Below are 15980 nucleotides of genomic sequence, written 5' to 3'. Positions count from 1 at the left end.
CCCTACATTTCAAGAAGAAGTAAGAATTGCAGTTGCAACAAAGCCTTGCTTGCCTACAAAGAGAGCAGCAATTTGGATTTGTTACTATGTTACCTAGAAGAATAACAAACTGTGCAAGGATGGAGGTTGTAGGAGCAAGGAGAAGTTGTCTGTAAAGTTGGTGGATGCCTATTTTCCATTTTGCAGTCCCTTGTCTCCCTCTTGTGGCCTCCTGGAGGCAACTAGCTGTGCAAAAAAAAGACAGCCTGGCGGCCGGCTGTTGCAGTGTTGCCCTCTCAGGCAACACTGAGTGACTGACTGAGCCTCACCGTCTTATATAAAGTTCAGACGGAACTTTGCACGTGTCATAGTGGAGCCCTCAGGATTCCAGAGCCAGCTTTCTGACATCATAATGGGGCCTCAGAGATAAAAGCCTGGGCCCAGGCAGTGTTGGTCAGTGCTGCTCAGCAGGCAGCACTGGACTGGACTGGATTACAGCTGATACAAGGTGTGAAGGAACAAGGGGTGGCTGTGGGCATGCACTTGCTGCCGCTGCCAGTGTTTATCTGCATGGCAGCAGGGCATTTGGGCGTTGCCAGGAAGGCGTTTTTATGTAGATTCCTCCTCTTTCAGCACTGCATTGTGGTGCAAGCAAAAGAAGCAAATCCTGTCTGGCTTCCTCTCCGGCCTTTATTCACCTCCCGTGTAGCTGTGAGTGTGTGAGCCTGCAGGGCCCCATGGAATTGCCTAGAAGTAGGCTGAATCGCTGCAAGGGCTGAACAGCAGTATCGGGCAGGCTCGGGCAACGCGCGGCCCGTTCGGGTTATCGCTTCTCGGCCTTTTGGCTAAGATCAAGTGTAGTATCTGTTCTTATCAGTTTAATATCTGATACGTCCCCTATCTGGGGACCATATATTAAATGGATTTTTAGAACAGGGAGATGGAAATAGAGCTTGCTCTGTCCACTCCACGCATTGACCTGGTATTGCAGTATTTCCAGGACCGGTGCACCCTTTCCTTATGTGTTGACTAAAAGCAGATTCCAAAAGTGTTTTTTGTCTTTGCTATTGTTTCTGTCTTTCTGAAGGGATCTCCCCTTTTAATCCCATTATTTCAACACCTGTTGGACAATGCATGAGTGATAATGAGCTCATTGATTAAATGCAATTAATGAATAGATTGCCACCTCTTGTTGTGTGTCGTCTGTGTTTCTGTGTTTCCGGCATTTCACATTGGAACACCTCATTCACCTTCCTTGTCTTCTCTCCGCCCTCCCTTTTAGGTAAGTTAAAGAGCTGCACCTGAGCCAGCCACTGATTGATTGATTGATTGATTGATTGATTGATTGATTGATTGATTGATTGATTGATGCAGCACAACAGTCAAATAGTGGAGTGGAGTAGGGGAACAGCAAACAGCCAATAAAGCAGCCCGCCCGCTCGCCTGCCCGCCACAATGGACCTACCTGTGTACACTAGATGGATGTGATGGAATGTACTGTCGTCCCTACATTTCAAGAAGAAGTAAGAATTGCAGTTGCAACAAAGCCTTGCTTGCCTACAAAGAGAGCAGCAATTTGGATTTGTTACTATGTTACCTAGAAGAATAACAAACTGTGCAAGGATGGAGGTTGTAGGAGCAAGGAGAAGTTGTCTGTAAAGTTGGTGGATGCCTATTTTCCATTTTGCAGTCCCTTGTCTCCCTCTTGTGGCCTCCTGGAGGCAACTAGCTGTGCAAAAAAAAGACAGCCTGGCGGCCGGCTGTTGCAGTGTTGCCCTCTCAGGCAACACTGAGTGACTGACTGAGCCTCACCGTCTTATATAAAGTTCAGACGGAACTTTGCACGTGTCATAGTGGAGCCCTCAGGATTCCAGAGCCAGCTTTCTGACATCATAATGGGGCCTCAGAGATAAAAGCCTGGGCCCAGGCAGTGTTGGTCAGTGCTGCTCAGCAGGCAGCACTGGACTGGACTGGATTACAGCTGATACAAGGTGTGAAGGAACAAGGGGTGGCTGTGGGCATGCACTTGCTGCCGCTGCCAGTGTTTATCTGCATGGCAGCAGGGCATTTGGGCGTTGCCAGGAAGGCGTTTTTATGTAGATTCCTCCTCTTTCAGCACTGCATTGTGGTGCAAGCAAAAGAAGCAAATCCTGTCTGGCTTCCTCTCCGGCCTTTATTCACCTCCCGTGTAGCTGTGAGTGTGTGAGCCTGCAGGGCCCCATGGAATTGCCTAGAAGTAGGCTGAATCGCTGCAAGGGCTGAACAGCAGTATCGGGCAGGCTCGGGCAACGCGCGGCCCGTTCGGGTTATCGCTTCTCGGCCTTTTGGCTAAGATCAAGTGTAGTATCTGTTCTTATCAGTTTAATATCTGATACGTCCCCTATCTGGGGACCATATATTAAATGGATTTTTAGAACAGGGAGATGGAAATAGAGCTTGCTCTGTCCACTCCACGCATTGACCTGGTATTGCAGTATTTCCAGGACCGGTGCACCCTTTCCTTATGTGTTGACTAAAAGCAGATTCCAAAAGTGTTTTTTGTCTTTGCTATTGTTTCTGTCTTTCTGAAGGGATCTCCCCTTTTAATCCCATTATTTCAACACCTGTTGGACAATGCATGAGTGATAATGAGCTCATTGATTAAATGCAATTAATGAATAGATTGCCACCTCTTGTTGTGTGTCGTCTGTGTTTCTGTGTTTCCGGCATTTCACATTGGAACACCTCATTCACCTTCCTTGTCTTCTCTCCGCCCTCCCTTTTAGGTAAGTTAAAGAGCTGCACCTGAGCCAGCCACTTGATTGATTGATTGATTGATTGATTGATTGATTGATTGATTGATTGATTGATGCAGCACAACAGTCAAATAGTGGAGTGGAGTAGGGGAACAGCAAACAGCCAATAAAGCAGCCCGCCCGCTCGCCTGCCCGCCACAATGGACCTACCTGTGTACACTAGATGGATGTGATGGAATGTACTGTCGTCCCTACATTTCAAGAAGAAGTAAGAATTGCAGTTGCAACAAAGCCTTGCTTGCCTACAAAGAGAGCAGCAATTTGGATTTGTTACTATGTTACCTAGAAGAATAACAAACTGTGCAAGGATGGAGGTTGTAGGAGCAAGGAGAAGTTGTCTGTAAAGTTGGTGGATGCCTATTTTCCATTTTGCAGTCCCTTGTCTCCCTCTTGTGGCCTCCTGGAGGCAACTAGCTGTGCAAAAAAAAGACAGCCTGGCGGCCGGCTGTTGCAGTGTTGCCCTCTCAGGCAACACTGAGTGACTGACTGAGCCTCACCGTCTTATATAAAGTTCAGACGGAACTTTGCACGTGTCATAGTGGAGCCCTCAGGATTCCAGAGCCAGCTTTCTGACATCATAATGGGGCCTCAGAGATAAAAGCCTGGGCCCAGGCAGTGTTGGTCAGTGCTGCTCAGCAGGCAGCACTGGACTGGACTGGATTACAGCTGATACAAGGTGTGAAGGAACAAGGGGTGGCTGTGGGCATGCACTTGCTGCCGCTGCCAGTGTTTATCTGCATGGCAGCAGGGCATTTGGGCGTTGCCAGGAAGGCGTTTTTATGTAGATTCCTCCTCTTTCAGCACTGCATTGTGGTGCAAGCAAAAGAAGCAAATCCTGTCTGGCTTCCTCTCCGGCCTTTATTCACCTCCCGTGTAGCTGTGAGTGTGTGAGCCTGCAGGGCCCCATGGAATTGCCTAGAAGTAGGCTGAATCGCTGCAAGGGCTGAACAGCAGTATCGGGCAGGCTCGGGCAACGCGCGGCCCGTTCGGGTTATCGCTTCTCGGCCTTTTGGCTAAGATCAAGTGTAGTATCTGTTCTTATCAGTTTAATATCTGATACGTCCCCTATCTGGGGACCATATATTAAATGGATTTTTAGAACAGGGAGATGGAAATAGAGCTTGCTCTGTCCACTCCACGCATTGACCTGGTATTGCAGTATTTCCAGGACCGGTGCACCCTTTCCTTATGTGTTGACTAAAAGCAGATTCCAAAAGTGTTTTTTGTCTTTGCTATTGTTTCTGTCTTTCTGAAGGGATCTCCCCTTTTAATCCCATTATTTCAACACCTGTTGGACAATGCATGAGTGATAATGAGCTCATTGATTAAATGCAATTAATGAATAGATTGCCACCTCTTGTTGTGTGTCGTCTGTGTTTCTGTGTTTCCGGCATTTCACATTGGAACACCTCATTCACCTTCCTTGTCTTCTCTCCGCCCTCCCTTTTAGGTAAGTTAAAGAGCTGCACCTGAGCCAGCCACTGATTGATTGATTGATTGATTGATTGATGCAGCACAACAGTCAAATAGTGGAGTGGAGTAGGGGAACAGCAAACAGCCAATAAAGCAGCCCGCCCGCTCGCCTGCCCGCCACAATGGACCTACCTGTGTACACTAGATGGATGTGATGGAATGTACTGTCGTCCCTACATTTCAAGAAGAAGTAAGAATTGCAGTTGCAACAAAGCCTTGCTTGCCTACAAAGAGAGCAGCAATTTGGATTTGTTACTATGTTACCTAGAAGAATAACAAACTGTGCAAGGATGGAGGTTGTAGGAGCAAGGAGAAGTTGTCTGTAAAGTTGGTGGATGCCTATTTTCCATTTTGCAGTCCCTTGTCTCCCTCTTGTGGCCTCCTGGAGGCAACTAGCTGTGCAAAAAAAAGACAGCCTGGCGGCCGGCTGTTGCAGTGTTGCCCTCTCAGGCAACACTGAGTGACTGACTGAGCCTCACCGTCTTATATAAAGTTCAGACGGAACTTTGCACGTGTCATAGTGGAGCCCTCAGGATTCCAGAGCCAGCTTTCTGACATCATAATGGGGCCTCAGAGATAAAAGCCTGGGCCCAGGCAGTGTTGGTCAGTGCTGCTCAGCAGGCAGCACTGGACTGGACTGGATTACAGCTGATACAAGGTGTGAAGGAACAAGGGGTGGCTGTGGGCATGCACTTGCTGCCGCTGCCAGTGTTTATCTGCATGGCAGCAGGGCATTTGGGCGTTGCCAGGAAGGCGTTTTTATGTAGATTCCTCCTCTTTCAGCACTGCATTGTGGTGCAAGCAAAAGAAGCAAATCCTGTCTGGCTTCCTCTCCGGCCTTTATTCACCTCCCGTGTAGCTGTGAGTGTGTGAGCCTGCAGGGCCCCATGGAATTGCCTAGAAGTAGGCTGAATCGCTGCAAGGGCTGAACAGCAGTATCGGGCAGGCTCGGGCAACGCGCGGCCCGTTCGGGTTATCGATTCTCGGCCTTTTGGCTAAGATCAAGTGTAGTATCTGTTCTTATCAGTTTAATATCTGATACGTCCCCTATCTGGGGACCATATATTAAATGGATTTTTAGAACAGGGAGATGGAAATAGAGCTTGCTCTGTCCACTCCACGCATTGACCTGGTATTGCAGTATTTCCAGGACCGGTGCACCCTTTCCTTATGTGTTGACTAAAAGCAGATTCCAAAAGTGTTTTTTGTCTTTGCTATTGTTTCTGTCTTTCTGAAGGGATCTCCCCTTTTAATCCCATTATTTCAACACCTGTTGGACAATGCATGAGTGATAATGAGCTCATTGATTAAATGCAATTAATGAATAGATTGCCACCTCTTGTTGTGTGTCGTCTGTGTTTCTGTGTTTCCGGCATTTCACATTGGAACACCTCATTCACCTTCCTTGTCTTCTCTCCGCCCTCCCTTTTAGGTAAGTTAAAGAGCTGCACCTGAGCCAGCCACTGATTGATTGATTGATTGATTGATTGATTGATTGATTGATTGATTGATGCAGCACAACAGTCAAATAGTGGAGTGGAGTAGGGGAACAGCAAACAGCCAATAAAGCAGCCCGCCCGCTCGCCTGCCCGCCACAATGGACCTACCTGTGTACACTAGATGGATGTGATGGAATGTACTGTCGTCCCTACATTTCAAGAAGAAGTAAGAATTGCAGTTGCAACAAAGCCTTGCTTGCCTACAAAGAGAGCAGCAATTTGGATTTGTTACTATGTTACCTAGAAGAATAACAAACTGTGCAAGGATGGATGTTGTAGGAGCAAGGAGAAGTTGTCTGTAAAGTTGGTGGATGCCTATTTTCCATTTTGCAGTCCCTTGTCTCCCTCTTGTGGCCTCCTGGAGGCAACTAGCTGTGCAAAAAAAAGACAGCCTGGCGGCCGGCTGTTGCAGTGTTGCCCTCTCAGGCAACACTGAGTGACTGACTGAGCCTCACCGTCTTATATAAAGTTCAGACGGAACTTTGCACGTGTCATAGTGGAGCCCTCAGGATTCCAGAGCCAGCTTTCTGACATCATAATGGGGCCTCAGAGATAAAAGCCTGGGCCCAGGCAGTGTTGGTCAGTGCTGCTCAGCAGGCAGCACTGGACTGGACTGGATTACAGCTGATACAAGGTGTGAAGGAACAAGGGGTGGCTGTGGGCATGCACTTGCTGCCGCTGCCAGTGTTTATCTGCATGGCAGCAGGGCATTTGGGCGTTGCCAGGAAGGCGTTTTTATGTAGATTCCTCCTCTTTCAGCACTGCATTGTGGTGCAAGCAAAAGAAGCAAATCCTGTCTGGCTTCCTCTCCGGCCTTTATTCACCTCCCGTGTAGCTGTGAGTGTGTGAGCCTGCAGGGCCCCATGGAATTGCCTAGAAGTAGGCTGAATCGCTGCAAGGGCTGAACAGCAGTATCGGGCAGGCTCGGGCAACGCGCGGCCCGTTCGGGTTATCGCTTCTCGGCCTTTTGGCTAAGATCAAGTGTAGTATCTGTTCTTATCAGTTTAATATCTGATACGTCCCCTATCTGGGGACCATATATTAAATGGATTTTTAGAACAGGGAGATGGAAATAGAGCTTGCTCTGTCCACTCCACGCATTGACCTGGTATTGCAGTATTTCCAGGACCGGTGCACCCTTTCCTTATGTGTTGACTAAAAGCAGATTCCAAAAGTGTTTTTTGTCTTTGCTATTGTTTCTGTCTTTCTGAAGGGATCTCCCCTTTTAATCCCATTATTTCAACACCTGTTGGACAATGCATGAGTGATAATGAGCTCATTGATTAAATGCAATTAATGAATAGATTGCCACCTCTTGTTGTGTGTCGTCTGTGTTTCTGTGTTTCCGGCATTTCACATTGGAACACCTCATTCACCTTCCTTGTCTTCTCTCCGCCCTCCCTTTTAGGTAAGTTAAAGAGCTGCACCTGAGCCAGCCACTGATTGATTGATTGATTGATTGATTGATTGATTGATTGATTGATTGATTGATTGATTGATTGATTGATTGATGCAGCACAACAGTCAAATAGTGGAGTGGAGTAGGGGAACAGCAAACAGCCAATAAAGCAGCCCGCCCGCTCGCCTGCCCGCCACAATGGACCTACCTGTGTACACTAGATGGATGTGATGGAATGTACTGTCGTCCCTACATTTCAAGAAGAAGTAAGAATTGCAGTTGCAACAAAGCCTTGCTTGCCTACAAAGAGAGCAGCAATTTGGATTTGTTACTATGTTACCTAGAAGAATAACAAACTGTGCAAGGATGGAGGTTGTAGGAGCAAGGAGAAGTTGTCTGTAAAGTTGGTGGATGCCTATTTTCCATTTTGCAGTCCCTTGTCTCCCTCTTGTGGCCTCCTGGAGGCAACTAGCTGTGCAAAAAAAAGACAGCCTGGCGGCCGGCTGTTGCAGTGTTGCCCTCTCAGGCAACACTGAGTGACTGACTGAGCCTCACCGTCTTATATAAAGTTCAGACGGAACTTTGCACGTGTCATAGTGGAGCCCTCAGGATTCCAGAGCCAGCTTTCTGACATCATAATGGGGCCTCAGAGATAAAAGCCTGGGCCCAGGCAGTGTTGGTCAGTGCTGCTCAGCAGGCAGCACTGGACTGGACTGGATTACAGCTGATACAAGGTGTGAAGGAACAAGGGGTGGCTGTGGGCATGCACTTGCTGCCGCTGCCAGTGTTTATCTGCATGGCAGCAGGGCATTTGGGCGTTGCCAGGAAGGCGTTTTTATGTAGATTCCTCCTCTTTCAGCACTGCATTGTGGTGCAAGCAAAAGAAGCAAATCCTGTCTGGCTTCCTCTCCGGCCTTTATTCACCTCCCGTGTAGCTGTGAGTGTGTGAGCCTGCAGGGCCCCATGGAATTGCCTAGAAGTAGGCTGAATCGCTGCAAGGGCTGAACAGCAGTATCGGGCAGGCTCGGGCAACGCGCGGCCCGTTCGGGTTATCGCTTCTCGGCCTTTTGGCTAAGATCAAGTGTAGTATCTGTTCTTATCAGTTTAATATCTGATACGTCCCCTATCTGGGGACCATATATTAAATGGATTTTTAGAACAGGGAGATGGAAATAGAGCTTGCTCTGTCCACTCCACGCATTGACCTGGTATTGCAGTATTTCCAGGACCGGTGCACCCTTTCCTTATGTGTTGACTAAAAGCAGATTCCAAAAGTGTTTTTTGTCTTTGCTATTGTTTCTGTCTTTCTGAAGGGATCTCCCCTTTTAATCCCATTATTTCAACACCTGTTGGACAATGCATGAGTGATAATGAGCTCATTGATTAAATGCAATTAATGAATAGATTGCCACCTCTTGTTGTGTGTCGTCTGTGTTTCTGTGTTTCCGGCATTTCACATTGGAACACCTCATTCACCTTCCTTGTCTTCTCTCCGCCCTCCCTTTTAGGTAAGTTAAAGAGCTGCACCTGAGCCAGCCACTGATTGATTGATTGTTTGATTGATTGATTGATTGATTGATTGATTGATTGATTGATTGATTGATGCAGCACAACAGTCAAATAGTGGAGTGGAGTAGGGGAACAGCAAACAGCCAATAAAGCAGCCCGCCCGCTCGCCTGCCCGCCACAATGGACCTACCTGTGTACACTAGATGGATGTGATGGAATGTACTGTCGTCCCTACATTTCAAGAAGAAGTAAGAATTGCAGTTGCAACAAAGCCTTGCTTGCCTACAAAGAGAGCAGCAATTTGGATTTGTTACTATGTTACCTAGAAGAATAACAAACTGTGCAAGGATGGAGGTTGTAGGAGCAAGGAGAAGTTGTCTGTAAAGTTGGTGGATGCCTATTTTCCATTTTGCAGTCCCTTGTCTCCCTCTTGTGGCCTCCTGGAGGCAACTAGCTGTGCAAAAAAAAGACAGCCTGGCGGCCGGCTGTTGCAGTGTTGCCCTCTCAGGCAACACTGAGTGACTGACTGAGCCTCACCGTCTTATATAAAGTTCAGACGGAACTTTGCACGTGTCATAGTGGAGCCCTCAGGATTCCAGAGCCAGCTTTCTGACATCATAATGGGGCCTCAGAGATAAAAGCCTGGGCCCAGGCAGTGTTGGTCAGTGCTGCTCAGCAGGCAGCACTGGACTGGACTGGATTACAGCTGATACAAGGTGTGAAGGAACAAGGGGTGGCTGTGGGCATGCACTTGCTGCCGCTGCCAGTGTTTATCTGCATGGCAGCAGGGCATTTGGGCGTTGCCAGGAAGGCGTTTTTATGTAGATTCCTCCTCTTTCAGCACTGCATTGTGGTGCAAGCAAAAGAAGCAAATCCTGTCTGGCTTCCTCTCCGGCCTTTATTCACCTCCCGTGTAGCTGTGAGTGTGTGAGCCTGCAGGGCCCCATGGAATTGCCTAGAAGTAGGCTGAATCGCTGCAAGGGCTGAACAGCAGTATCGGGCAGGCTCGGGCAACGCGCGGCCCGTTCGGGTTATCGCTTCTCGGCCTTTTGGCTAAGATCAAGTGTAGTATCTGTTCTTATCAGTTTAATATCTGATACGTCCCCTATCTGGGGACCATATATTAAATGGATTTTTAGAACAGGGAGATGGAAATAGAGCTTGCTCTGTCCACTCCACGCATTGACCTGGTATTGCAGTATTTCCAGGACCGGTGCACCCTTTCCTTATGTGTTGACTAAAAGCAGATTCCAAAAGTGTTTTTTGTCTTTGCTATTGTTTCTGTCTTTCTGAAGGGATCTCCCCTTTTAATCCCATTATTTCAACACCTGTTGGACAATGCATGAGTGATAATGAGCTCATTGATTAAATGCAATTAATGAATAGATTGCCACCTCTTGTTGTGTGTCGTCTGTGTTTCTGTGTTTCCGGCATTTCACATTGGAACACCTCATTCACCTTCCTTGTCTTCTCTCCGCCCTCCCTTTTAGGTAAGTTAAAGAGCTGCACCTGAGCCAGCCACTGATTGATTGATTGATTGATTGATTGATTGATTGATTGATTGATTGATGCAGCACAACAGTCAAATAGTGGAGTGGAGTAGGGGAACAGCAAACAGCCAATAAAGCAGCCCGCCCGCTCGCCTGCCCGCCACAATGGACCTACCTGTGTACACTAGATGGATGTGATGGAATGTACTGTCGTCCCTACATTTCAAGAAGAAGTAAGAATTGCAGTTGCAACAAAGCCTTGCTTGCCTACAAAGAGAGCAGCAATTTGGATTTGTTACTATGTTACCTAGAAGAATAACAAACTGTGCAAGGATGGAGGTTGTAGGAGCAAGGAGAAGTTGTCTGTAAAGTTGGTGGATGCCTATTTTCCATTTTGCAGTCCCTTGTCTCCCTCTTGTGGCCTCCTGGAGGCAACTAGCTGTGCAAAAAAAAGACAGCCTGGCGGCCGGCTGTTGCAGTGTTGCCCTCTCAGGCAACACTGAGTGACTGACTGAGCCTCACCGTCTTATATAAAGTTCAGACGGAACTTTGCACGTGTCATAGTGGAGCCCTCAGGATTCCAGAGCCAGCTTTCTGACATCATAATGGGGCCTCAGAGATAAAAGCCTGGGCCCAGGCAGTGTTGGTCAGTGCTGCTCAGCAGGCAGCACTGGACTGGACTGGATTACAGCTGATACAAGGTGTGAAGGAACAAGGGGTGGCTGTGGGCATGCACTTGCTGCCGCTGCCAGTGTTTATCTGCATGGCAGCAGGGCATTTGGGCGTTGCCAGGAAGGCGTTTTTATGTAGATTCCTCCTCTTTCAGCACTGCATTGTGGTGCAAGCAAAAGAAGCAAATCCTGTCTGGCTTCCTCTCCGGCCTTTATTCACCTCCCGTGTAGCTGTGAGTGTGTGAGCCTGCAGGGCCCCATGGAATTGCCTAGAAGTAGGCTGAATCGCTGCAAGGGCTGAACAGCAGTATCGGGCAGGCTCGGGCAACGCGCGGCCCGTTCGGGTTATCGCTTCTCGGCCTTTTGGCTAAGATCAAGTGTAGTATCTGTTCTTATCAGTTTAATATCTGATACGTCCCCTATCTGGGGACCATATATTAAATGGATTTTTAGAACAGGGAGATGGAAATAGAGCTTGCTCTGTCCACTCCACGCATTGACCTGGTATTGCAGTATTTCCAGGACCGGTGCACCCTTTCCTTATGTGTTGACTAAAAGCAGATTCCAAAAGTGTTTTTTGTCTTTGCTATTGTTTCTGTCTTTCTGAAGGGATCTCCCCTTTTAATCCCATTATTTCAACACCTGTTGGACAATGCATGAGTGATAATGAGCTCATTGATTAAATGCAATTAATGAATAGATTGCCACCTCTTGTTGTGTGTCGTCTGTGTTTCTGTGTTTCCGGCATTTCACATTGGAACACCTCATTCACCTTCCTTGTCTTCTCTCCGCCCTCCCTTTTAGGTAAGTTAAAGAGCTGCACCTGAGCCAGCCACTGATTGATTGATTGATTGATTGATTGATTGATTGATTGATTGATTGATTGATTGATTGATTGATTGATGCAGCACAACAGTCAAATAGTGGAGTGGAGTAGGGGAACAGCAAACAGCCAATAAAGCAGCCCGCCCGCTCGCCTGCCCGCCACAATGGACCTACCTGTGTACACTAGATGGATGTGATGGAATGTACTGTCGTCCCTACATTTCAAGAAGAAGTAAGAATTGCAGTTGCAACAAAGCCTTGCTTGCCTACAAAGAGAGCAGCAATTTGGATTTGTTACTATGTTACCTAGAAGAATAACAAACTGTGCAAGGATGGAGGTTGTAGGAGCAAGGAGAAGTTGTCTGTAAAGTTGGTGGATGCCTATTTTCCATTTTGCAGTCCCTTGTCTCCCTCTTGTGGCCTCCTGGAGGCAACTAGCTGTGCAAAAAAAAGACAGCCTGGCGGCCGGCTGTTGCAGTGTTGCCCTCTCAGGCAACACTGAGTGACTGACTGAGCCTCACCGTCTTATATAAAGTTCAAACGGAACTTTGCACGTGTCATAGTGGAGCCCTCAGGATTCCAGAGCCAGCTTTCTGACATCATAATGGGGCCTCAGAGATAAAAGCCTGGGCCCAGGCAGTGTTGGTCAGTGCTGCTCAGCAGGCAGCACTGGACTGGACTGGATTACAGCTGATACAAGGTGTGAAGGAACAAGGGGTGGCTGTGGGCATGCACTTGCTGCCGCTGCCAGTGTTTATCTGCATGGCAGCAGGGCATTTGGGCGTTGCCAGGAAGGCGTTTTTATGTAGATTCCTCCTCTTTCAGCACTGCATTGTGGTGCAAGCAAAAGAAGCAAATCCTGTCTGGCTTCCTCTCCGGCCTTTATTCACCTCCCGTGTAGCTGTGAGTGTGTGAGCCTGCAGGGCCCCATGGAATTGCCTCGAAGTAGGCTGAATCGCTGCAAGGGCTGAACAGCAGTATCGGGCAGGCTCGGGCAACGCGCGGCCCGTTCGGGTTATCGCTTCTCGGCCTTTTGGCTAAGATCAAGTGTAGTATCTGTTCTTATCAGTTTAATATCTGATACGTCCCCTATCTGGGGACCATATATTAAATGGATTTTTAGAACAGGGAGATGGAAATAGAGCTTGCTCTGTCCACTCCACGCATTGACCTGGTATTGCAGTATTTCCAGGACCGGTGCACCCTTTCCTTATGTGTTGACTAAAAGCAGATTCCAAAAGTGTTTTTTGTCTTTGCTATTGTTTCTGTCTTTCTGAAGGGATCTCCCCTTTTAATCCCATTATTTCAACACCTGTTGGACAATGCATGAGTGATAATGAGCTCATTGATTAAATGCAATTAATGAATAGATTGCCACCTCTTGTTGTGTGTCGTCTGTGTTTCTGTGTTTCCGGCATTTCACATTGGAACACCTCATTCACCTTCCTTGTCTTCTCTCCGCCCTCCCTTTTAGGTAAGTTAAAGAGCTGCACCTGAGCCAGCCACTGATTGATTGATTGATTGATTGATTGATTGATTGATTGATTGATTGATTGATTGATGCAGCACAACAGTCAAATAGTGGAGTGGAGTAGGGGAACAGCAAACAGCCAATAAAGCAGCCCGCCCGCTCGCCTGCCCGCCACAATGGACCTACCTGTGTACACTAGATGGATGTGATGGAATGTACTGTCGTCCCTACATTTCAAGAAGAAGTAAGAATTGCAGTTGCAACAAAGCCTTGCTTGCCTACAAAGAGAGCAGCAATTTGGATTTGTTACTATGTTACCTAGAAGAATAACAAACTGTGCAAGGATGGAGGTTGTAGGAGCAAGGAGAAGTTGTCTGTAAAGTTGGTGGATGCCTATTTTCCATTTTGCAGTCCCTTGTCTCCCTCTTGTGGCCTCCTGGAGGCAACTAGCTGTGCAAAAAAAAGACAGCCTGGCGGCCGGCTGTTGCAGTGTTGCCCTCTCAGGCAACACTGAGTGACTGACTGAGCCTCACCGTCTTATATAAAGTTCAGACGGAACTTTGCACGTGTCATAGTGGAGCCCTCAGGATTCCAGAGCCAGCTTTCTGACATCATAATGGGGCCTCAGAGATAAAAGCCTGGGCCCAGGCAGTGTTGGTCAGTGCTGCTCAGCAGGCAGCACTGGACTGGACTGGATTACAGCTGATACAAGGTGTGAAGGAACAAGGGGTGGCTGTGGGCATGCACTTGCTGCCGCTGCCAGTGTTTATCTGCATGGCAGCAGGGCATTTGGGCGTTGCCAGGAAGGCGTTTTTATGTAGATTCCTCCTCTTTCAGCACTGCATTGTGGTGCAAGCAAAAGAAGCAAATCCTGTCTGGCTTCCTCTCCGGCCTTTATTCACCTCCCGTGTAGCTGTGAGTGTGTGAGCCTGCAGGGCCCCATGGAATTGCCTAGAAGTAGGCTGAATCGCTGCAAGGGCTGAACAGCAGTATCGGGCAGGCTCGGGCAACGCGCGGCCCGTTCGGGTTATCGCTTCTCGGCCTTTTGGCTAAGATCAAGTGTAGTATCTGTTCTTATCAGTTTAATATCTGATACGTCCCCTATCTGGGGACCATATATTAAATGGATTTTTAGAACAGGGAGATGGAAATAGAGCTTGCTCTGTCCACTCCACGCATTGACCTGGTATTGCAGTATTTCCAGGACCGGTGCACACCCTTTCCTTATGTGTTGACTAAAAGCAGATTCCAAAAGTGTTTTTTGTCTTTGCTATTGTTTCTGTCTTTCTGAAGGGATCTCCCCTTTTAATCCCATTATTTCAACACCTGTTGGACAATGCATGAGTGATAATGAGCTCATTGATTAAATGCAATTAATGAATAGATTGCCACCTCTTGTTGTGTGTCGTCTGTGTTTCTGTGTTTCCGGCATTTCACATTGGAACACCTCATTCACCTTCCTTGTCTTCTCTCCGCCCTCCCTTTTAGGTAAGTTAAAGAGCTGCACCTGAGCCAGCCACTGATTGATTGATTGATTGATTGATTGATTGATTGATTGATTGATTGATTGATGCAGCACAACAGTCAAATAGTGGAGTGGAGTAGGGGAACAGCAAACAGCCAATAAAGCAGCCCGCCCGCTCGCCTGCCCGCCACAATGGACCTACCTGTGTACACTAGATGGATGTGATGGAATGTACTGTCGTCCCTACATTTCAAGAAGAAGTAAGAATTGCAGTTGCAACAAAGCCTTGCTTGCCTACAAAGAGAGCAGCAATTTGGATTTGTTACTATGTTACCTAGAAGAATAACAAACTGTGCAAGGATGGAGGTTGTAGGAGCAAGGAGAAGTTGTCTGTAAAGTTGGTGGATGCCTATTTTCCATTTTGCAGTCCCTTGTCTCCCTCTTGTGGCCTCCTGGAGGCAACTAGCTGTGCAAAAAAAAGACAGCCTGGCGGCCGGCTGTTGCAGTGTTGCCCTCTCAGGCAACACTGAGTGACTGACTGAGCCTCACCGTCTTATATAAAGTTCAGACGGAACTTTGCACGTGTCATAGTGGAGCCCTCAGGATTCCAGAGCCAGCTTTCTGACATCATAATGGGGCCTCAGAGATAAAAGCCTGGGCCCAGGCAGTGTTGGTCAGTGCTGCTCAGCAGGCAGCACTGGACTGGACTGGATTACAGCTGATACAAGGTGTGAAGGAACAAGGGGTGGCTGTGGGCATGCACTTGCTGCCGCTGCCAGTGTTTATCTGCATGGCAGCAGGGCATTTGGGCGTTGCCAGGAAGGCGTTTTTATGTAGATTCCTCCTCTTTCAGCACTGCATTGTGGTGCAAGCAAAAGAAGCAAATCCTGTCTGGCTTCCTCTCCGGCCTTTATTCACCTCCCGTGTAGCTGTGAGTGTGTGAGCCTGCAGGGCCCCATGGAATTGCCTAGAAGTAGGCTGAATCGCTGCAAGGGCTGAACAGCAGTATCGGGCAGGCTCGGGCAACGCGCGGCCCGTTCGGGTTATCGCTTCTCGGCCTTTTGGCTAAGATCAAGTGTAGTATCTGTTCTTATCAGTTTAATATCTGATACGTCCCCTATCTGGGGACCATATATTAAATGGATTTTTAGAACAGGGAGATGGAAATAGAGCTTGCTCTGTCCACTCCACGCATTGACCTGGTATTGCAGTATTTCCAGGACCGGTGCACCCTTTCCTTATGTGTTGACTAAAAGCAGATTCCAAAAGTGTTTTTTGTCTTTGCTATTGTTTCTGTCTTTCTGAAGGGATCTCCCCTTTTAATCCCATTATTTCAACACCTGTTGGACAATGCATGAGTGATAATGAGCTCATTGATTAAATGCAATTAATGAATAGATTGCC

The 15980-nt window shown here is 47.8% G+C and overlaps 11 non-coding genes across 11 annotated transcripts; all 11 read left to right on the top strand.

Annotated features, from left to right (window-relative positions):
• Nucleotides 1-804: 804 nt before the first annotated feature.
• On the top strand, nucleotides 805-995 carry LOC142694676 (U2 spliceosomal RNA). The gene has a single exon (XR_012862864.1). It is a non-coding gene; the product is annotated as a U2 spliceosomal RNA (small nuclear RNA).
• Nucleotides 996-2287: 1292 nt separating this feature from the next.
• LOC142694674 (U2 spliceosomal RNA) lies at nucleotides 2288-2478 on the top strand. Its single transcript, XR_012862862.1, has one exon. It is a non-coding gene; the product is annotated as a U2 spliceosomal RNA (small nuclear RNA).
• A 1289-nt stretch (nucleotides 2479-3767) lies between these two features.
• LOC142694672 (U2 spliceosomal RNA) lies at nucleotides 3768-3958 on the top strand. The gene has a single exon (XR_012862861.1). It is a non-coding gene; the product is annotated as a U2 spliceosomal RNA (small nuclear RNA).
• A 1264-nt stretch (nucleotides 3959-5222) lies between these two features.
• Nucleotides 5223-5413, top strand: LOC142694401 (U2 spliceosomal RNA). The gene has a single exon (XR_012862644.1). It is a non-coding gene; the product is annotated as a U2 spliceosomal RNA (small nuclear RNA).
• Nucleotides 5414-6697: 1284 nt separating this feature from the next.
• Nucleotides 6698-6888, top strand: LOC142694671 (U2 spliceosomal RNA). The gene has a single exon (XR_012862860.1). It is a non-coding gene; the product is annotated as a U2 spliceosomal RNA (small nuclear RNA).
• Nucleotides 6889-8196: 1308 nt separating this feature from the next.
• LOC142694670 (U2 spliceosomal RNA) lies at nucleotides 8197-8387 on the top strand. The gene has a single exon (XR_012862859.1). It is a non-coding gene; the product is annotated as a U2 spliceosomal RNA (small nuclear RNA).
• Nucleotides 8388-9687: 1300 nt separating this feature from the next.
• LOC142694669 (U2 spliceosomal RNA) lies at nucleotides 9688-9878 on the top strand. Its single transcript, XR_012862858.1, has one exon. It is a non-coding gene; the product is annotated as a U2 spliceosomal RNA (small nuclear RNA).
• Nucleotides 9879-11162: 1284 nt separating this feature from the next.
• LOC142694668 (U2 spliceosomal RNA) lies at nucleotides 11163-11353 on the top strand. Its single transcript, XR_012862857.1, has one exon. It is a non-coding gene; the product is annotated as a U2 spliceosomal RNA (small nuclear RNA).
• Nucleotides 11354-12657: 1304 nt separating this feature from the next.
• Nucleotides 12658-12848, top strand: LOC142694667 (U2 spliceosomal RNA). The gene has a single exon (XR_012862856.1). It is a non-coding gene; the product is annotated as a U2 spliceosomal RNA (small nuclear RNA).
• Nucleotides 12849-14140: 1292 nt separating this feature from the next.
• On the top strand, nucleotides 14141-14331 carry LOC142694397 (U2 spliceosomal RNA). The gene has a single exon (XR_012862640.1). It is a non-coding gene; the product is annotated as a U2 spliceosomal RNA (small nuclear RNA).
• A 1290-nt stretch (nucleotides 14332-15621) lies between these two features.
• On the top strand, nucleotides 15622-15812 carry LOC142694666 (U2 spliceosomal RNA). The gene has a single exon (XR_012862855.1). It is a non-coding gene; the product is annotated as a U2 spliceosomal RNA (small nuclear RNA).
• Nucleotides 15813-15980: the final 168 nt, after the last annotated feature.

The sequence above is a fragment of the Rhinoderma darwinii genome (assembly GCF_050947455.1).
Source record: "Rhinoderma darwinii isolate aRhiDar2 chromosome 5 unlocalized genomic scaffold, aRhiDar2.hap1 SUPER_5_unloc_46, whole genome shotgun sequence".
Lineage (NCBI taxonomy): Eukaryota > Metazoa > Chordata > Amphibia > Anura > Rhinodermatidae > Rhinoderma > Rhinoderma darwinii.
Note: the sequence above shows the minus strand (reverse complement) of the source record. Positions and strands in the feature narration are given on the sequence as shown.